Raw genomic sequence first — 14,377 nt, forward strand, 5'->3', positions numbered from 1 at the left:
TACACGTTATAAGCAGTTCCCTCTAATCTTAAATTATCCACACGCGCCATGTCCTCTTGCTGAGGTGCTCGGGAGTTTGACCCACTCGGCGACCTCTGCCCCGTCTCCCACCGTGCCCTGCCTGATGCTCCGCACACACACTTCTCTTCTCCCCGCCGTCGGCTCGTAGAAGTCGCTGCGGGTGTGTATCCTCGTCGGAGCCCATTGACTCCGGTGTCAAAACTAGCCACATAACATACAGATAAAATGTCACTCACTGTGCAAAGCTACAATTGAAAGCTTCTAATTCACTGGCTTGTCATGTTGCTGAAATAATGTACTAGCAAACCTAATCTAACATCACGGTTGTTTGGCATCTCTTATAAATGAAAATTGATACACTGTGTTATTTATTCTACCTTCCTGAAGTGAATAGCATCCAATGTAACTGTTACTGCTGTTGTCATCATTGTCATCACCATTATCAACATTATCATCATTATTATTATTATAATTATTGTTACCCACTTTGGTGTAGAAAAAAAAGGAATAAATAAAGATTTTTTGTAAAGGTTTAATAAACCCACCATAAAAAGTACAACAAATACAAAACAATGTCATAAAGGTTATTGTTTTGTTATAAAGTCCTCCAGCCACTGTTCTTTGGGACAGTCTCAACGGAAGGCAGTACACAGTCCCTTTGTACTGGCTGTGTCCTGTCTCAGCTGTTCTGAACTGCCCGCATTTCTTGCAGCGGAGGAGCCACAGGAGCAGGAGGGCAGGAGTTTGGCACGCTGCTCACTGCTAAATGTGAGATTGGATGTAGTCCAACCTGGGGTTAGGCTGAGCCCGGGGCCTGGGGGGCAGCCATCAGGACAGGCAATTGTGTACTCATTGGAGCCAGCATCTTCAGGTGGAGCTGAGTGGGAGTGGATGCGGAGCAGGGAAGAGCTGCCGCTGAGTACGTGGCCTCACAGCCACAGTGTCGCCGAATGTGGGTAAAGCCTTCCTCTTAACTTGCGCTTGACCCACAGTGCTGCTGGGCAGATGGTACTGGTGAGCCGGGCCGGTGGGGGGGGACAGATAGGGGCACAGTGCGCTGGGGGAGAGGTCAGCCACCACAGACAAGCAGCTTGGCAGGTCCAGACCCTGCATCCCCCCATGCTGTCTTGCCTCTTCACCGTCTTATTGTGCCACTGCACTAGGGTGGTGTGGCTCACGTCCACCAGCTGCATAATTAACCCGTTGGCCAGAATGCGCCGCCTGATTTGTCTGTAGTCCTCCAGGATAAGGTCCCATCTGGATCTCTTCTTGGGACTGCGGTGGATGGCACAGAGCCGGACAAGATCGTTTCACCAGGCGGCAGCAAATCTGGCCATTGGGCAAGCGGGGCAGCGGTGGTGAGGGCATGCCGCTTTACACTCTCCACCCTGGAGTGAACTCCTGCCTCATCTTTGAAGACTTAAACTTCCATGTGTCCAGCCTAGTCTTGTGTCTGGCAGCAAAGACAACTGTTGATTGTCGTAGTCTAGTAAGTTCTGCCACAGAGCGTCAATATTGCTCACCTGAGAAAGACAACATACAAAGAACAGCACATGAGAAAACAAAAACAGTCAAGTGTGGACATTTGTGACGGAGAACAGAGGAGTAAAAACAAGACAATATAAGTTCCTGACCTTCTGGTTGGTGAGGGCTGGTTGCACAGCTCCACTAGATATTCTGCCAAGCTGTCCACTCTGTCCATGCCTGGCACACCGGACTCATCCACAGCCTGGTAAACAAGGATGAGAATTTTGAGATGACAAAACAAAATAGCAGTGATGTTATTATTAGCAAACTAAAATGCTTTACATACCCCAGACACATCTGCAGCCATGGAGTGGATGGCAGGCTGGATAGGAGCAGCCAGAGAGGAGGCAGCAGGCTGGGAGGAGGTAGCAGGCTGGGAGGAGGTAGCAGGCTGGGAGGAGGTAGCAGGCTGGATGGCAGCAGTCAGGGAGGAGGTAGCTAGGGTGGAGAAGACTGTGGTTGTGGTGAGACACTTAGGTCATCAAGGAGACTGACATTGTGAAGTCAGTTGTTTGGTCTTTCTCGCCCCCGTCCACATCCTCCAGCATGTCTTCTGTCTCCTCTGAGTCAGGGCTGACCTGCAGGGGCTGCCCAGTCTGACTTAACAGGTAGTCAACACCAAGCAGCTCTCCTTTTTAAAAGAAAACATAAACATGTGACCAAGCATGCAAACATAATTAATTAGTTAATGTCATGTATCATGTTAAGTATATGGTTAGCTTTTGTTTTGAATGTCAGTTAAAACACTTAAAACACAGAAGCCAACAAACCAAAAATACTAGGTAGACAGTTATTATTACATTAGCATACCAGTGTATTTGGAGTGTGGCCTTAAGTTTGGCACAAATGGCCGGCCAAACACCTTCAAGCTGCTGGTGTTGACGCACTGGGTCACATGCCCGGGGTAGGTGAGCAGAGACGATGGTCTACTGGTGACCGCCGCAGTCCACCGATCCTGGTTCCACCGATCCTGGTTCCACCTGTTCAGGCCTTCCAGGATGTAAAGTTGAAAATTCAGCGCATTTGCACTGGTTCCTAACAAAACAATAAAATATTAATAGTCCATTAAAAAGGTCTAGCTTTCCAATCTAATGATTTTTTTCATAATATACTATACGGGGTGTTTATGATATACTGTAAGGAATTAAGGAAATACTGTAAGGGAGACACCAACCTGGAATGAACCTGTTCAGATGACAATGAAATAATTCAGAGACGTGGACCCTCTGGCACAGCGATACTGGTCAGGACAACACCCCCTTCTTGATGGTACCGTCTCTGTATGAAGCTGCACACCAGGCAGGTCCTGGCCTTGACGTGGCGTTGCTGCACACGCCAGATGTGCTCCATGCGCCACCTGGGTCCAACAGTGGCCCCCCCATGAGGTTCCTCCCGTTTGCCTGAACTGAAAATACAGACAATGTTAATTTGATTATGTAACAAACTATGAAATATGAGTTATTTAATAAAGATTCACCATTGACAAATTAGAGGGGGGCGCCGGAAAGACGGGGCACAGCAGCCGTTGCACCTGCGGTCGAGACCAGAGCAGCAGACTGCGAGGCTGCGGCAGGAGTGGGGGCTGCTAAAGCAACAGCATTGTGATGCGTGATATAACAGCAACAGCATTGCAGCAGACATGAGATGTGAGATTAATCATAATGATACATCATTTTAAAACAGATACCTTAGTGCAGTGAAATCCACAATCACAGGCCACTGACCCTCCAAACAGAGTGGTCTGTCCACGGGCCTGCATGGGACATTTCTCAATCTGAAACAATCACAACCCTGTTTAGACTGGGGTGTACAGTAATTGTTTATTCATTATATCTGCACTATTGTATGGTATATTTTTTGAAGTTATCATTATATATATATGACCCTGTTACGGTAAGCGTACCTGACTCATTTCCGTTTCCTGTGCCTGTGTGTTGGTTGCGTGTTGGTAGCTTTGCTGCTAACTAAATACCAGTTCAGTTTGTTAGATTTGCTATTACAGCGGCTAACTGTCCACTAAACACTTATTCTTATAGCAGTTCTGCCTAAGCACTCACATATCTTCTCATTTTTTTAGCGACTTTTGTTAAATAACAGCTGTTTTAACGCTTGGTAGCTAACGCTACCGTACTTTAGCTTAGCTGCTAGCGACTTTAGCCTAGCAGTTAGTTATGTCGGCCCCCTCTCCTACTTTCTCCTGCTCGATGTGTGAGATGTTTAGTTACTCCTCTGCATTCTTTAACGGCAATGGCGTGTGTAACAAGTGTAGTTTATTTTTGGACGTGGAGGCGAGGCTTAGTGAGTTAGAAGTCCGGATCCGCACCATGACAGATCAGTCGTTAGTTACTGTAGCTAACCTCCCCTCGGTAGTTGGCGCGGGCCGGCCTGAGCCTGAGTAGCCTCTGGTAGCCGTCCCTCGCGAACTCCGGAGCAGCCAGGACATAGTGCTGGGTGACTGTGCGAGGACGAGGACTACATGCCACTATACACTGTATATTAACAGTCGTAAGCTTTCCAAGGCGTCGGACCGCCACCAGCCTGTTAGCGTTTCTAACAGATTTTCCCCACTCAGCAACACACCCGCTGAGAAACCAACTCTGATTATCGGCAGCTCCATTTTGAGAAACGTGAAGTTAGCGAAGCCGGCAGCCATAGTTAAGTGTATCCCGGGGCTCGAGCGGGCGACATTGAGTCTTATCTGAAACTGCTGGCTAGGGATAAACGTAAATACAGCAAGATTGTTATTCACGTTGGCGTTAATGACTCCCGGTTATGGCAATTGGAGGTTACGAAGATTAATGTTGAATCGGTGTGTACATACGCAAAGTCAATGTCGGACACCGTAGTTTTCTCTGGACCACTGCCAAATCTCACCAGCGATGACATGTATAGCCGCATGTCGTCATTTTGCCGCTGGCTATCGAGGTGGTGTCCAGATAATGATGTGGGCTTTGTGGATCACTGGCAGTTTTTTCTGGGGAAGACCTGGTCTGATTCGGAGAGACGGCATTCATCCCACTTTGGATGGAGCAGCTCTCATTTCTGGAAATCTTGACAGGTTTATTAGTGGACCTAATCCTTGACAATCCATAGTTGGGACCAGGAGGCAGAGTCCCAGTCTAACACACTTCTCTGCTCCTTTATTCCAGGTATTACCTAGTAAAAACCCCATAGTGACGGTGTCTGCCCCCCGACCATTAAAATTATTTAAATCAAAGGTAAACAGAAGGGGAGCTGTGCATGAAAACCTCATAACAATTAAAACCACAAGGGCAATAGTGCAAAAGAATAGGAGAATTAAATGTGGACTCTTAAACATCAGATCTCTCTCTTCTAAAGGGGTACTAGTAAATGAATTAATATCAGATTCTAATATTGATCTATTCTGTCTTACTGAAACCTGGCTGGGTGATGGAGAATATGTTAGTCTAAATTAATCCACCCCCCCCAGTCATATTAATACTCACATTCCTCGAGGTACAGGCCGAGGAGGTGGAGTTGCAGCCATCTTCGATTCAAGTCTACTAATCAGCTCAAAACCTAAACTGAATTATAACTCATTTGAAAGTCTTGTTCTTAGTCTTTCACATCCAAGTGGGAAATCAATGCAACCAATTCTATTTGTTATAGTGTACCGAGCACCTAGCCCATACTCTGAATTTGTATCCGAATTTGCAGAGTTTCTGTCAAACTAGTGCTAAAAACGGACAAAGTTATTATTGTAGGGGATTTTAATATTCATGTGGACGATGAGAATGATAGCCTTAGCACTGCGTTATCTCTCTATTAGATTCTATTGGCTTCTCAAAGTGTTCATAAACCGACACACCTTTTTAATCACACCCTCGATCTTGTTCTGGTATATGGTGTTGAAATTGAACATTCAATAGTGTTCCCACAGAATGCCTTTTTATCTGACCGTTTGATAACTTTTGAGTTTATACTGCTGAACTACACGCCATTAGGCAAAACGTCCTATACAAGATGTCTATCTGATAGTGCTGTAGCTAAATTTAAGGATGTGATTCCGTTAGCATTTAATTCATTACCAAGTCCAAAAGTAACGGAGGACTCCTATGCTATTAGTCCCTCCCAAAGCGATCATTTTGTTGATAGTGCAGCAGGCTCGCTACGAATGACTCTCGACTCTGTTGCCCCTCTAATAAAGAAGATAATAAAACAAGATGGTTAGCTCCATGGTATAACACTGAAACTCGCAAATTAAAGCAAATATCGCGGAAACTTGAGAAGATCTGGCGCTCCACCAAACTGGAAAATTCTCGTTTAATCTGGCAAGATAGTCTTAAAACGTATAGGAAGGCCCTCCGTAATGCCAGAGCAGCGTACTACTCGTCATTAATAGAGGAAATAGGAAAAACCCAGGTTTTTTCAGCACTGTAGTCAGGCTAACAGAAGGTCACAGCTCTACTGAGCCAAGTATTCCCATAGCTCTTAGTAGTTTTTGTAGTAGTAGACTTTATGAGGTTCTTCAATGATAAAATTATAACTATTAGAAGCAAAATTCACCAAGACCTGCCTTTAACTTGCACTGACTTATCTCTAAACTCAGGAACCTTAGAAACAGCTGTAAAACCAGATACATGTTTAGACTGCTTTGCTTCACTTGATCTTTATCAATTTAATTCAATTATGTCTTCATCTAAACCATCAACCTGCCTCTTGGATCCCATCCCGACTAGGCTACTTAAAGAAGTTTTACCATTAGTCAACACTTCGCTACTGGATATAACCAATTTGTCTTTATTAACAGGCTATGTACCACAGCACTTTAAAGTTGCTGTAATTAAACCTCTTCTGAAAAAGCCCAACCTTGATCCAGATGTTTTAGCCAACTATAGACCTATATACAACCTTCCATTTCTCTCTAAGATTCTTGAGAAAGCAGTCGCCAAACAGCTGTGCGACTTTCTGCATAGCAACAGCTTATTTGAGGATTTTCAGTCAGGATTTAGAGTTCATCATAGCACAGAGACAGCACTTGTGAAAATTACTAATGACCTCCTAATTGCATCAGACAAGGACTTATCTCTGTACTTGTGTTATTAGATCTTAGCACTGCATTTGATACCATTGACCATTATATCTTATTACAGAGATTGGAACATTTAATTGGCATTAAAGGGACTGCTCTAAGCTGGTTTAAGTCTTATTTATCAGATCGATCTCAGTTTGTTCATGTTAACGATGAATCCTCTGTGCACGCCAAGGTTAGTCATGGAGTCCCACAAGGATCTGTGCTCGGTCCAATCCTGTTCACTTTATGCTTCCTTTAGGCAGTATTATTAGGAAACACTCCATAAACTTTCATTGTTATGCAGATGATACTCAGTTATATCTATCAATCAAGCCGGATGAAACTAATCAGTTAGCTAAACTTCAAACGTGCCTTCAGGATATTAAAACCTGGATGACCTGTAATTTTCTAATGTTAAACTCATATAAAACTGAAGTTATTGCTCTTGGACCCAAGCACCTCCGTGACGCATTATCCAAGATATAGTTACTCTGGATGGCATCACCCTGGCCTAAAGCACCACTGTGAAGAATCTTGGAGTCATCTTTGATCAGGACATGTCCTTTCATTCCACTTAAAGCAAATTTCAAGGATCGCCTTTTTTCACCTACGTAATATTGCAAAAATCAGGAATATCCTGTCTAAAAATGATGCAGAAAAACTAGTCCATGCATTTGTTACTTCTAGGTTGGATTACTGCAATTCTTTGTTATCAGGCTGCTCGGAAAAGTCCATAAGGACTCTTCAGCTGATCCAGAATGCTGCGGCACGTGTTCTGACGGGAACCAGGAAAAGAGATCACGTTTCTCCTGTTTTAGCTTCTCTGCATTGGCTTCCTGTAAAATTTAGAATAGAATTTAAAATCCTTCTTCTCACCTACAAAGCTCTTCATGGTCAGGCTCCATCTTATCTTAAAGAGCTCATAGTACCTTACAACCCTGCGAGAGCACTACGCTCCCAGAATGCAGGGTTACTGGTGGTTCCTAGAGTCTCTAAAAGTAGAACGGGAGCCAGAGCGTTCAGCTATCAGGCTCCTCTCCTGTGGAACCAGGTTCCAGTTTGGGTCCGGGAGGCAGACACCGTCTCCACATTTAAGAGTAGGCTTAAGACTTTCCTTTTGATAAAGCTTATAGTTAGGGCATAGAATCGAATATTGTTAGGGAGTAGTAGTTAGTCACATAGTTTTCAGATTTATCTATCATATAATCAAGAATATAATAGAACTAAAGGGAGACTTGGCATACAGCCCGATCCGGTTGGGGAGAGTTCTAGCCAGACCGGGCTGGAGCTCTCTTTACCTTGTCTCTCTTGGTTTTGCTGTAATAATAGTTTTAGACAGCTGGGGACTTATTTTGATACACTGAGCTCCTCTCTCCTCTATCTTTCCATCTTTTCATTTATGTGCATCCATGTCCCAGAAATGCTTGTTACTAACCTAGCTCTGGGGAGTCATTCCCCGGAGTCCTTATGTTCTTTTTTCCCCAGCATGTTCCCTTGGATCAGAGAGGCTCCAAAATCAGGGTAGCAGCTGTCGCCATGGTCCCGCTCCATGTTCTGTGATGCCATGTTAAACTGCTACACTGCAGTGCCCTGCTACGTCCAGCTACGTCCTGCTGTGCCTTGTAATGCCGCACAGCGTCCTGCTATGCCATGAACTACTACAAAGAACTGCTACAAACTACTAATTTTTTCTATTTTTGTTATTGCCACTCTTCATTCTAACCCCAACCGGCCCGTCAGACACCGCCTACCAAGAGCCTGGGTCTGACCGAGGTTTCTGCCTAAAAGGAAGTTTTTCCTCGCCACTGTCGCACTGTTGCTTGCTCTGGAGGAAACTACTAGAACTGTTGGGTCCTTGTAAATTCTGGAGTGTGGTCTATCTGTATAGTGTCTTGAGATAACTCTTGTTATGAATTGATACTATAAATAAAATTGAATTGAATATTAACAGCTACATGCCACATAGACTGTATATTAACAGCTACATGCAACCATAGACTGTAAATTAACAGCTACATGCAACCATAGACTGTATATTAACAGCTACATGCCACTATACACTGTATATTAACAGCTACATGCAATCATAGACTGTATATTAACAGCTACATGCAATCATAGACTGTATATTAACAGCTACATGCAATCATAGACTGTATATTAACAGCTGCATGCCAACAAAGACTGTATATTAACTGCTACATGCAACCATAGACTGTATATTAACAGCTACATGTGTGACGGGTTAAATTGTATAAGTAATGTGTAAATTGTATTGTATTGCTTGCTTTGTTTTCTGGTGCCTAGTTTAAGGGTAAAAGTACTGATCTGTGATCTACTAAATACTCTTAATCGGTGAGCCTGAGATCGATTGCTCTGGTCTCCGCCCAAGTCCCTGGGGAAGTCGCGGTCTTTTCCTCATTACACTAAAGTTCTCCGTGAGGAAACATAACCGTATCACTCTCGTGATTATTTCTCCCCTTTTCAGGTACTTTAGTGATATAAAACAGAGTTACTTTTGATGTAATAACTTGCTAACATGTCAAGGGTGTTTTAAGGTGTGTTTTAGTAACGTTTTGAGTAAGTTAGAGTTAAGTTTGCAAAGTGTATAATGTGTGTGTGAGCCGAGCCTCCGCTCTGTTGCAGCAAGGAGTAGCGTCGTTCTGAGAGTAGCTGCCATTTTATGTTAATTGTGAATGAATATGTACGCTGCTAATATTTTGCGGTGTTATTTGAATGTGTTACAAGCACTTTGCTAACGTTGTTGATACAGGTAGTTAAAGTTTACTGAGCTAAAACTACGATGTGCTTGACAGTTATATTGAAAATTAGTATGTTTTAGTGAATTACAGAGTAGGCTGTTGTGACTTGAATGAGCCTTGTATCCTACAAAACTACCTTTTTCCTGTATGTTTGTTGTGTAACATATGTTACTTTTGTAAAATTAATTACACTAAAGTTCTCCGTGAGGAAACATAACCGTATCACTCTCGTGATTATTTCTCCCCTTTTCAGGGGCGTAACATTTTTGGAGGCACCGCTGGGATTGCTGCTCAGATGTCCGGTTTCCACATCCTGGTTGCCGAATTCAGAGCCAGCTAAATCCCCACATAACAACCCAGGCAGGCTGCAGTGAGGAAAGTGTTGCTGTTTGAGGGGAGCTGGAAGTTAGTGGTTAAGGACATGTCAACTGAGGCCATCGAGAGACCATCAGAGACAGTTAAGACCATCTAATTCAGAGTCAACTCCTGCACAGTAAAAGGTCCTCCTGTCCTGTCAACATGGCGACCGCCTTGGAAGAGCTACTGGAAGAGGTAGTAGGAGAATTGCACACCCTGACTAAAGACAAGTTGCTAGAGATATGTGACTTCCTGGACATATCAGGCGAACAGAGGAGGGATGTTCAAGACAAATCCCGCATATCATTGATGACTCACGTTATGATGTTTCTTGAAAGAAAGGAAGTTTCAGAGTTAGAAGATGGCGGCATGTTGGAATTGTTGCTACTTAAAGATAAAATGACTGAGACGATCGGTGGAATAGATAACCAAACGGGGAAAACTGACCAGCCTATTGAAACAGTTGGAACACATCTTAGAATAGGGGGACTGAGCACTGTAACCCCACAACAAGGAGTAGGAACTGAGCATATTACTGCAGCCCAAGCCAGCGGCTCTCTGCTCCTGCCCCAACCCCCTGCCCATTTTCAGGGGAGCATGCAGTTCTCACCCAGTGCACAGCCCAGCTCGCACTGGCGCAGAGAGTTTAAGATTTCTGGTCAGATAGGTGAACCGGGCCAGAAAGATAAATTGACTTTTTCCAGCCTTGCCCATCAGATTGAGAATGGACTTCACAGAGGCTATCCTGAGGTAGAAATAGTAGACGCTGTAATCAGGGCTATTTCTCCAGGCTCACAGCTACGTAGCTACTTGGAAGGTAAACCCCAGCTAACTCTTCCCACACTTAGATGCATTCTACGTTCCCACTTCCAAGAGAAGAGTGCAACAGAGCTTTACAAACAGCTAGCTTCAGAAGCACAGTATGGCAAAGAGACCCCTCAAAGCTTCCTGATGCGCGTCTTAGATTTGAGGCAGAAAGTACTGTTTGCATCACAGGAGTCAGAATCAGGGCTTAAGTACGACCCGGCGCTAGTCCAGCGCATGTGTTTACACACAGTCCTTACAGGCCTCCAGAGTGAAAGTATCAAGATAGACATGCAGCCTCTCCTGCTAGATAGCGGAACATCAGATGAGGTTTTGCTAGAGAAGCTTAACATTGCTTGTGCTAATGAGATAGAAAGACGAAACAAAAAGCGGTTTAATGCCCCACAGCCTGCTACAACTGTAAGTGCAGTCCATTTAGAAGATACACCATCTGCAAAGTGTCCTGTGAAGGAAGCCAAAGCTAAGATACCTGCCGATCTGTTAACAGAGTTAGCTGAACTAAAGACAGGTGTGGCTTCTTTAAAAGGTCTCAGTGTAGAGATAGCTCAGATTAAGGAGACTTTACAGCAGCCTATGTTTCAGTCACCACCTTATGCCTATGCCCCACCCCCAGTTAGGAGCCCCGATAGGGACCCCCAGCCACCTGTTTCCCAGCAGCAGTATCACAGCAACTACAGTCAGCCCCAAGCGCCTGGCCCTGTGCAGTATCAATATGCACCTAACCTGTATGCCAACCGCACCGCTCAACCCCCAAGAAGGTGTTTTGCCTGCCAGCAGTCCAGAACAGATGGACGCTGCACACACTGTTTCCGATGTGGGAGTGGAGAACATTTTCAAGCTGGATGTAAAATCCGAGGAGTCAGACCATCAAGAGAGGCCCCTTTAAACGGGAAAGGGTTACCGCTGAGGGACGAGTGTTAACCGTAGCTACCAAAAAGTCCCAGGAATGTGCAAATTGTGCCAGGGAACATTCATTTGAGAACTTGAAACAATGTTCATCATGTAAAGAGATACTGTACTGTTCTAAAGTATGTCAAAAACAACATTGGTCTAGACATAAGGAAAAATGCACTTGCCTGAAAACTGACTCTAGCAGTGAAAAGTTTTCCTGCAAAGAGGAAAATGCCCACTCTTTACCGTCCCTATCTCAAGTCTGCCCCCCACATAAGGTCACCTCACTAGTCGGCAGACAGTGCCTTGTTGAGTGTCACCTGAATGGCCACCACCTCCAAGCTCTATGGGACACAGGCTCTCAGGTATCGGTCATTGATGAACAATGGAAAAGGGATTACCTCCCAGATGCAAGGCTGAGGGATGTTTCAGAAATGCTGGACTTACCTGATGATCTAAGATTGACTGCAGCAAATGGTACTGAAATGCCATACCTGGGATGGATTGAAACAACTTTTCGGCTAGCCTCTGATACTGACCAAACAGAGGAACTGATCATCCCAGTACTGGTGATGAAAGGCTGTCACCTATCTCACCCCATCATAGGGTTCAATGTTATCGAGTACATACTGACAATGACTGAAAAGACTAAACGGTACAGTACAGTGAGAAAAGCTTTCCCAAGCCTTAAAAGAAACAAGGTGAGAACTTTTATCCAGGTGGTTAGTGCAGAACAGACAGATGAATATGCAGTGAAAACCCAGAAAGAGAAGGTTGCAGTACAAAAAAACAGTAGCATTCAGATTGAGTGTCGTGTAGCTTCTCAGCCTTTCAAAGAGGATATGACAATGCTTTTCCAGCCGGACCTAAACCCGCAGTGGCCAGATGGACTTGAGTTCTTTGACACATTAGTCAGAATCAGGAAAGGTGTTTTTCCAGTTATCATGCTTGATGTTTCTAACCCCACTGACCACGACATAACTCTGCTAGGACGCACAATAATCGGTACAGTGCAATCCATTAGGACTGTGTTACCTGCCCAAGTCTTTGAAAGAACTGTCACCACAGCCACAGTGAACCACACCAGCGTTCAAACTCCATGTACTGCTACTGAACAATGGGATCCACCAGTAGATTTGAGTCACCTAACTGACGAGCAAAGAGAAGTTGTTAGGGAAATGCTTAGAGAAGAGTGTCACTCCTTCTCCAGATCAGACAATGACATTGGCTGTATTGAACGACTGAAAATGACTATTTCTCTAAAGGACTCTGAACCAGTCAATCGCACATACATGTCAGTGCCCAGGCCACTCTATCAGGAGATGAAAGGTTACCTTCATGACCTCATAGCCCAGGGCTGGGTTAGGAAGTCAAACTCTTCATATTCCTCACCTGTTGTGTGCGTTCGGAAGAAGGACGGGACCCTCAGATTGTGTATAGATTACAGAGACCTGAACAGAAAGACACATCCTGACCGCCAGCCCATCCCTAGGGTCCAAGACATCATGGACAGTTTAGGTGGTAATTCCTGGTTCTCCCTCTTAGACCAGGGAAAAGCGTACCACCAGGGGTTCATCTCTGAAGAGAGCAGACCACTGACGGCATTTGTGACGCCGTGGGGACTATATGAGTGGATACGTATGCCATTTGGCCTCATGAACGCCCCTGCAGCTTTTCAGCGGTGTATGGAGGAATGTTTGGAAGGGCTCCGGGACAATATCTGCATTCCTTATCTGGACGACACGCTAGTTTTTAGTCAAACTTTCGACAGCCACGTAAATGACGTGCAAAACGTTTTGCAACGTCTCAGAGAGTATGGCATCAAACTTAAGCCAAGTAAGTGTGATCTCTTTAAACCCCAGGTCCGTTATTTGGGCAGAATAGTATCCGCAGAGGGCAGCAGAGTTGACCCAGACGATTTTGAAGCAGTAAGAGCATTGAAAGAAATTAGACCAGGGACTGTAGGTCAGCTCAGAAAAATGTTGGGTTTACTCACTTACTACAGGCAGTACATCAAAGACTTTTCTAGGAAAGCCAGCTGTTTGTATGACCTCCTGAAAGCAGATTCAGATAAATTATCTGAGCACCCACAGAAAACAAAACCAAAGAAATTAAGTCATGTGGTGCCCTCAAACAAGCCAATCCTGTGGACTGACCAGCATCAACAGGCACTTGAACATTTGATTGACTGTTTGCTTCACCCACCAGTCTTAGGTTTCCCTGATTTCACACAGCCATTTGTGGTACACACGGATGCGTCACACCAAGGCTTAGGAGCAGTTCTTTATCAAAAGCAAGACGGGAAGCTTAGGGTCATTGCTTATGGCTCGCGAACCTTAACGGCAGCTGAGAAGAACTATCACTACCACTCTGGCAAGCTAGAATTTCTAGCTCTAAAATGGGCAATCACTGATAAGTTCCGTGATTATTTGTACTATGCTCCGACCTTCACTGTGTACAGCGATAATAACCCGCTCAGCTACATCCTGTCGACTGCAAAACTGAACGCAACCACTTCCAGGTGGGTTGCAGAATTGGCTGATTTCCACTTTACGATAAAGTACAGGCCAGGCCGAGAGAACAGTGATGCAGATGCTTTGTCGAGGATGCCACTGGATGTAGAGTCACTAATGCAAGAATGTTCTGAGGAGCTTCCGCCAGACACCATAGCTGCCACAATACAAGCAGTTGAGGTACAGAAAGAGTCTTTTGTACCTTGGTCACTTTCAGCTGCATCTATGTCAGTATCTGAAAGTGAGACAACCGCTGCATCAATCAGCTCAATCCCGAAAGATAGGATACGAGAAGCACAAGAATCTGATCCGGTCATCCGTCCTGTGCTTGCTTTCAAACAGTCTGGTTCCAAACCGCCAGTTAAAGAGCAAAAAGAATCCAGTCCAAAGACAAAATGCCTATTCAGAGAATGGGACAAATTGACAGTAGACAGTGATGGCATTCT

The sequence above is a fragment of the Etheostoma spectabile genome, chromosome 13 (genome assembly GCF_008692095.1).
Source record: "Etheostoma spectabile isolate EspeVRDwgs_2016 chromosome 13, UIUC_Espe_1.0, whole genome shotgun sequence".
NCBI lineage: Eukaryota > Metazoa > Chordata > Actinopteri > Perciformes > Percidae > Etheostoma > Etheostoma spectabile.